Here is an 8,963-nt window from a genome sequence, read left to right as displayed (position 1 = left end):
TCAGTGTGTGCCGGCAACAGGTACCATACCGGCTCCTGCATAATGTAAGGATCTGATGCCGGAGTGCCGCGAGCTTGGAGAACAGTAGATCACAAGGTTCACACATCTCGACTGTAAACCTCGTTATGTAACAGCACCATAATCACAGGTGGCTGCTCACATATCCTTTTGCATGTCTGTCTAAATGAGAGGGTTTTGCCTCCCAGGAAGATGGCTAAGTAGGATCCGCTGCCGCTTCCATGGCTACAGGTATAACACGTTTTCACTATTTTCAGACCAATGGGAACTTGCAGAAATGAAGCAAATAGTGGGGGTCAACCATAGGCTTGGGCTCAAAAGGGCGAATATTGGATTGTTGTTTATGACACAGTATCTACTCTCTAATCTCGCCATTTTGCATCATTTTAAATGGAAATGTTTTTTTTGTGATTTAATTTAAGAAGTCAAAATGTAATTCCTGAACAAAAAAACTTAGTTGTACCAAGATGGGACTTTTGAGGTGACGCCTGAGAGTGAAAATAGAAGCGAGAGGTGATGCGCTCAGGTTTTAAAACAGCCACTGAGCAGAGAAAGTAAAGAAAACGGGGAGTCTGTGATAGTGAAGCAAGGTGTAGTTTGCATTAATCAGAAGGGTCCTAAGAATAAACTTTTCACGATCTTTCTGGTGATGGTGATTGTGGCATTTCATTTTTTACAATGACACTCGCCCAAGGCAGATGCTGCACAGGAGCTCTGTTGACTTATTGCTGCTGACAGCTCAATCTCTCTCCATCATGATCAAGAAATATCATCTACAGGGTTCTGACACACAAAGGAGAATATATGAGAAACCTGCTGCGTTAGTGATCTGGAATACTTGAATTCAATCTAATCAGCGCATATTTTCTTGAGATAAATATACATTTTGGGAGCTTTTGACAGTAATAGAAATAGAAAAGACCAATAGATTGATTCTGACTTTACAGAATGCAAAAGTCTCCTTTTATGTCACACTCACTGGTCACACCTTTTTAAAGATGGTTAAATGAATTAATATTGTATGTATTTAATAAGCAAAAACTCCCTTCTGTTGTTTTCATACTTAAAAACCACAGTTACACGCAGTCACCGAACCTTCCTCTGCTTTCTTCCCTTTCGTCTTAACAAATCCTTTGTCCCACACTAATTTATCTTTATACTGTGTGGAAGCCCAGAAGCACTCTGAACACTCCCCCCCTCCCTCCCTCCTTGCTCGGCTTGTCACTAAGCACCCCAATTACATTATTCTCTGAGACTCCTGTCTGATGCAGCTATTTCAGGCTGCGCAGCCATTCCTGTTCATTTTCATTTCTGCAACTTCATTTCTTGTCAGCGGGGATTAGGAATGTGATATTACTGTACGCACACTGGCCGAAATAGTTGTGAAAAGGGCTTCTTGTTCTTGGGCCCAGCTGGTGGTTGTTTAGCGCGGCAGTGGTAACGTGTGTGTGTTGGGGTGGATAGTGTGGAAATGATCTAGGGTATAAACTTAAAGCCTGAATTTGGTTTCATCAACGTTTCTATGTGTTCTTTCAGTTTTGGGTGATTGTTTTCATGTCAGTGTCGCAGATCATCATGAATATTGATACGCGATAATGATTTTCTACAGCAGGTTCCAGTGTGTTATGTTTAACGAAGTAAAATGGTGTGTTTATTGGAAAGACATGCACACAAAAGAACTACAAAAGAAAATGAAGTTTTATAAAAGAAAATACCCCACTGAATGTCCTACTTAGTGTCGCCTATCATTAAGCAACAGAAGTGTAATCTCTCCTCGTATTTGTTCGCCAAACCCACAATTCATATTCAGCCAGGTTTGATGAATTTATGCTGAGAAAGTAATAAATGTGTCCAAGAAAACAACACCCCAGTAGTGCATTTCACTACACCTACACAGAAGCCACGGCTGCATGTGAGGGCAGACACGGTTCATACTTTTACATAAAGAGTCCTGCAGCTGCACTTCACATCCCTCCTTCTCCACGCCTCACTCACGGGTGACTGGTGCTACTCTCAGGCCAGGAAATGGACAATGATGGAGGTTTGATCTGGTGGACATTTTGATAATGTTACTCTATTTCCCTAACAGAAAAAAAACACAGGAATTTCAAATTTGCAAAAACATCATGTGATCACGTGATTGTGCACATGTGAAACATGCATTTTGCACATGGGAAACATGTTGTTTTGGAATATTTCCCTGGTGTAGTGTGTGAAGTCCATGTCGACTCCCATGTGAATACTTTCACACATATTTTCCCCATATCATCATATGTTGCAACATGTCGTAAACAGGTGTCATACATGTGATTTAAGTTTGGAAAACATGGGAAAGTCATGTGTGTTTTCTGTAAGGGTTCTTACACTTCGACTAACCATTCACAGCTTTATGCACTGTAACCTCCAATCAGCTTTGACTTAGGTCATTTTCTAATTGGCTTGGAGCTGTTCATTAAAATTGTATATGAAGACACTGTAAACTCCAACAGTGAATAGTTTAGTAGATAATTCTTAAATTACAGTAATTTACACTGGAGCGACACATTTTCAATAGTTTGTGTCATGTTGTTGCCTTATCATGCTTCATAAACTCCCCTCTGAATGGATTTAGGTTACTGTAAGGTAACTGCACTGACTTTTACTTTTTAACAGTGTGCTGCTGTCACGATGTTAGAAATCCCTGTGGCTGTTTATCATGACAAGGGAAAAATGGTTGTAATGTACACATTGACGACTGGTATGCATGTTTAAGTATGATTATGATGAATATTGTTTTTGAAAGTGTAAATAATGTAACTAATTAACTCCTAATGTACATAATATTTCAATAATACTATTTTCACAATGTCAAATGGCAACATACAAATGGCACAGAGACAACCATCCTCAATTTTTGCAATTTAGACTCCCCAGTTAACCTAAAGTTTGTCTTGCAAAATACTGCGTCACTGTGCCGCCCAATTTGTGTGTGTGTGTGTGTGTGTGTGTGTGTGTGTGTGTGTATGTGTCTGTCTGTGTGTGTGTGTGTGTGTGTGTGTGTGTGTGTGTGTGTGTGTGTGTGTGTGTGTGTGTGTGTGTGTGTGTGAGACAGCAACATATGCCCTGCTATATTTACTTTGACCTAGTGCATTGAAGCGTTTTGTTGTTCATCGAGATATCTTTCATGCTGAAGACATTGTGTTCATTTTCTAACAGCCGAATCATTCAGAGTGTGTAAATCACCTGATGAATGTCTGGGAGAAAGATGCTCTCAGACGGCCCGACACACTGTGTACTTTTTACCTTGCCTGAAACTTGTATCCTCGCTTTTCACAAGAGTTTAATTATCTAATGTGCCGTGCGGTGAGATGCTGGGGGTGCTAGTAGAGTGTCTATGGTTCGCGTGTGTCCTCACCTTGACAGCACGCTGAGAAAAGCTCCTGTCTGCCTTTCCACTGATACCCCGGGGGTGAGAAATTAATCGGCTCAGGATCCAGTGTCCTTGCTGCCACCCCTCCCTCTGCTGACCCTGACCTCTGCCAGGCTCTGCCCAAACCACAGCACCATACCTGCAGTCTTCAAACGCTCTGGATTCTTTTACCACTGGTGCAACAATATTTACTCCACTACTTTACTTCAGTACAGTTTTTGTGGGACTGGTATTTCCTTTTTATAGACTTTTACATTTACCTCACTACATTTCAGATGGAAACTTTGTGCTGGTTTACTTTATTTTACAACTGTAAATACTAGTAAATTTTCCGGTTAAGTTTTTACATAGAAATCAAATTTTTATCTTATTAAATGTGTCAGAATATTTTTTGGAGTTCCACAGTATATGTTGTGCCTCCATCATTACCAGGTACAACCTTGTAATACATTATGTGTGTCAGTCTGATATTCACTGGTACAACTACTGTTATGGTTTGCTTTTTAGAAGCAGTCTCAAAAGTCTAGATGTCAATAATGCATTAGAAAAAAATATTTAAATAACTTTAATGTGTGTCATTATGATACATTGAAATGGGTCCTCTTTATGCACTACATACATTTATTTTGCTGCTAATACTTAATACAACACTTGTACATTTACACACTTAGACATTGCTACGTTTACTTAAACTCTCCAACACAAAAAAAATGTCTTCTGGTTCGTGTTACTCCTGAAAGTGAAGATTTTCGCTGTTCTCACTTAAAAAGAGTTTAAGGTGTGTACCTGTGAGCAGGATTTATGACATTACAAATGGTTTTGAATCTGAAACTGGTCCAACTGGCAACTTGTGTGATTTAGAAAGTTGAAGCCAGTACTGTTCATGCATGAATAACGGTGACATCTTGAGATTTCTTGTATTCAGTTTTTCAACTTTTGAAGTGAGAAATATTTGCATAGATTCTGGATTTTTCCATGTTTGTTTTTCTATTTTTCCTTGAATGATTCATCGGTTGGCCAATTTTAGTGGCCATTAAAGGCCTGTCACAGATATATTGGTATATTTTCAGTATGTATGTGTTGTTTGACATGAAAACCTTTTCAGAATATAATGCTGAAAAGGATGCCAAGGGCAATTTAAAAAACTTTATTTTTTCAAATTTAGGCCGGTAGTTATTTATAATTATTATATTCTTAGTGGGGTTCACTATTTCAGTGCACTAATGTAATTTTGGACAATGAAGTTAATCATTAAACTGTAAAATACCATGCTCCCATTACATATCTTTGTCAAAAGATTTTGATGACAATATTTTGGTCGATATATTGATATCAGAATTTTTTTTCAACTTCCTAATATTGATGGCTGCATCAGCCCAAAAAATCCATCATTGATCGGGCACGAGTTTAGATGTCTTTTTAAGAATATTAAACATTTCTAACATCAATGAATCACTTCTGCCCTTCACCAACATCAACTATTAGAAGCAATACAAAATCATGAACTGTTAAGATGATGCTAATGGGCTTACCTATTCTATGTTGATTCCAGACAAATTCTAAATATTAAGTGTATACATGATTCTGAGCATTGTAATCATCTTTTTGTGCTGTTGAACCGAAATAAGTGCAAAGCAAGACCGTTTCCTCGTCCATTCATGGTAGGATTGAAAACATTCAGGTACTCTGAATCCAGCCATGTTTGCTTTTATTTAAGACACGGTGAGCTCCAACACAGTGTTACTGCAACATGAGGTAATGTTGGGACGCGCTCACCGAATGTTCCAGTTATGCCTCCTCTTTTCCCATGTAACGCTGTGTCTTGGCAAGTTCATTCCGACAGATGTTTTCACTCATGACACAAATTAAGCCTCTCGGCTGAACTGATTATGTCTTCAGGCGCTCTTGGTCCCGTTCCTGTTTCTATAGCAGATATTTTAGAGGTGGTTTCGCACAGTAAAAATATTTAAAAAAAAACACTCAGCTAATTTTTTTTTTTCCCCACAGCCACAACACCCAGTTTGGAGGACTGCTTGTCACTCATCCAGTAAAAGACTAATGGAGTGTGTTCACAGTATGAATGCAGCCATGTCCATCTTTAGCACAAAGAAAACGGGTGAATGGACATATATCCAGGACACCCAGTCCTGATTAAAGTGGCTCATATTAGCTTCGTAGATTCGTGGAAATGGCAGAACGAGGACAGGGAGAGCGGTTCGGAGTCAGCAGGCACATTGTGTCTTCATCAGAGCTACTGTATGTGTTCCCTCATTTCTCTGTTCCTCTAACCTTGACGGTGATGCCGCAGTGTGATTGGACAGCTCCTGTAGATGCCTCAGAGTAACTCCTAAGAAGGGAGGATTGGTCACAGAATTGTGCTTGTGTGACTTTCGATAAAACCAAATGAAACCACGCTAGAAGCCAGATCACATGTCACGTAGAGATGGAAGAGAGTCAACATGACATCTTTGTGCTGCCTTCTTATTTTGTGTGTGTCATTGTCCACTGCATAAGCCAAAGGTTAAACAAAGCCTCTGAGTGTTGTCTGAAAGCTTCGAATGCAGAATATTCCCGGCACTTGTTTTCAGATTTGTCTGTGTGGGCGGGTGTACATCTGTGTTCGAACTTGTCTCCTTGTTCTGAGCTGCTTTCTCATCTTGCATGTATGTGCACACAGGAGAGTGTGTGCGCACACGGCTATTTGTAGCAGGTCTGGCTCCCTGGGAACCCATCCTCCATCTGTCGATCCCACACAGGCGAGCGCAGCGAAGCCCTAATTTTACCCTAAATTTACCAGCAGCTGACCCTTTTTTCTCAGCGGCATCGGAGACCCTCTAATACTTTCTCATTCACACGGTCTGCTTTACTCTTTGCCTCTTCCTCTTCCTCACCAACATACACGTGCAGAAAAACCTATCTTTACTCTCCGTATGCTCTTTCACACACTCAGGCACAGTCACTTTCACACCCACACACTCATCTGTAATGACACAAGAAACAGTACATTTATACTAAATGGCAAAGAGCTCTTGGAAGTCAGACATATTATTTCATTACTTAAATGCCACGCAGCGCAGGGGGTTGAACAAATATTCAAATGCGTGTTGTGGTATCAGCAGTATGTTGAGATACTGGAAAACAGGCCTGTGACATTGGAAAAATAAATTAACCAGTGGGGCATATGGTGGGCTTGTGCAGGCATATGGTGAGATGCCACTTGCCCCATTAGCTTGGGGTCTTTTTGGACACAACAAGAAGCTGTCATTCATCAGACAGTGCGAAGAATCTCTGCTTTACACGAGAGCTGTAAAGAGTATAGAGGACATGCCAGGACTGTGTATTGTGTTTATTTACCATATCTGTGGTTTTACATCTTTAAAATCACTAACTGGAAATGGCACATCCTTTTAAGCAGCCATTGACTTCCATTCATATTGGTAGAATATGAAACTCAAACTTGAAGAGACATGCAATTTATTTTTATAAAGTTCTACTTTGTGCTGTGTTGTTTGTGTGTGTGGCTGTGAGCTTGGGACTTGTTGATTGAGGAAAGTCAGACACTAAGGGCTTTATCTGACACCCGGCGCAAAGGGCTGCCAAGCGCAACACAAGTGTCTTTGCTAGTTTTAGTCTGACACGGTTGTCATTTTCCTGTCCAGCGTCCATGTTGTTTAAATAGCAAATATACTTGCGCCCATATATGCACCCCCTGGGAACGTTGGTCTTAAAATGAGGTGTGGTCAGATGTATTATTGGCACATTGCTATTTTCAGGAGGCAGAGACAATGCACAATTGACCAACAAAAGCCAAGTGCAGTATTTTACTGTTTTATTAGGGGACGCAATATTAATAAAGTATTATGCACCATTAAAGGTGGGTTTACTCTCTGCTTGTTACACACACAGGGACATGCAGCAGCACATAATCCTGCAAAAGAGTTATTAAAAATAACACAATTATTATTATTATTATTATTATTATTAATAAGTGTACCTGCCTTTTGAAGGGAATGGGACAGTCTGATTGGTTTATTTCATGTTACGCCCAAAACACACTTATGATTAATCTAGGGTCTGAGTACAATCCCTGTGAACCATGCACTTTACTTTGCGCTCAAATTGTCTGCTATTAAACAAGCAAAAGTGGATTTGTACAATCCCTGAATGCATTTGAATAATGTGCTGTTATATTTAAATTAGAGCCCCAAGAGTTTCAGACTTGGGTGACAGTCAGCCTGACATCATGGTTTATAAAAGCAATGCTTTTTAGCAGAAGTGTCCAAAGTTTTAGGTGTCGGGATGTCTTTAAATGCATCAACCGCAAGATTTTTCAATGCAACTTCTCTCAACTTCATCACAGTGGAATAATAGTTAATCTTCGCACACAGAGAATAAATAATTGACCTGTTTACTGTGATGGTTTACCTACACAAGTGCAAGCAAGATTAAAGTTTTTGAAACTAAATTGAACTTGTAAGCAATGGTTGTGTGTTACCCATTAATCTAAAAACCAATGATAACATTGTTAAAACTGTTGGCAGTAAGGTACGGTACATGTGATTTGTAGTTCATAAGCTAAAATTTGCTTTAAACATAGTTTGAGATAAATGCAGTGTTCTTGATTGTCAGCTCTACACTTGTAGACGAAGTTTGACTTTCACATTCTTTATCTTTCAACTACAATTCAACCTCTTCATTCATAAATATATGGACACGTCCTTTTGAAGAATATGCCCCTTAGCGAGGGTGTGGTTGGGCCAGTTGTCCCCAGCTCCGGAGCTTTTTAGGTCGGGCCCAGTGTTGCATGGCAGGACCTGATAGCTTGGCCACAGCAGTGTAGTTGCGTCAGCTATATTCTCCACTGAGGCTTTACACTAATTCACTGCATCCGATCCAGCGGCAAGGCGCTCAATAGCCCCGCTCACCGGCTCCAAAGGCCAAACATTTCTCCCATTGTTCCCCCGAGAGAGGCTGGATTTAAAGGGATGCCTGGGGAAGGGGATGATGTTCAGCAATTTTTTTTTTTTTTTGACTGCAACTGTTTACATGAGTGAAGTTCACGAGAACTTTTTGTCAATTGTTTGTGAAAATCTGATAGAAAAGTGTGTGTGTGTGTGTGTGTGTGTGTGTGTGTGTGTGTGTGTGTGTGTGTGTGTGTGTGTTAGGGTGTCACTGGCCCAACATAAGACAGTGGGATTCACTTTGGCTCTGTGTGAGATTAAGCTTTTTGAGTTGCTGTCCCTCTTTAACAGCTCTCTGTGGGCGTGTGGATGAGAAGTGAGAAATAGACTGAGGCTGTGAAATTATTAAAGTCGGGCCTCATTTTAGTTGTGGGAATCACATAATGTTGGGAGAAAAAAATACAAACTTAGTAGGTACATGGATCCATATAAATCTTGAACTAGAGCACTTGGGAAATCAGAATAGTACCTCCTAATTATAGTATTTTGTCCAGTTTCTTATGAAAATGCAATGTCAATGCTTTCCCAATCATTCCCAGTAGCTATGCTCATATGGAACTCATTATTCCAATTAC

This window comes from Embiotoca jacksoni, unplaced genomic scaffold (assembly GCF_022577435.1).
Source record: "Embiotoca jacksoni isolate LCO1_2020_lvr unplaced genomic scaffold, fEmbJac1.0.p SCAF_20, whole genome shotgun sequence".
NCBI lineage: Eukaryota > Metazoa > Chordata > Actinopteri > Embiotocidae > Embiotoca > Embiotoca jacksoni.
Note: the sequence above shows the minus strand (reverse complement) of the source record.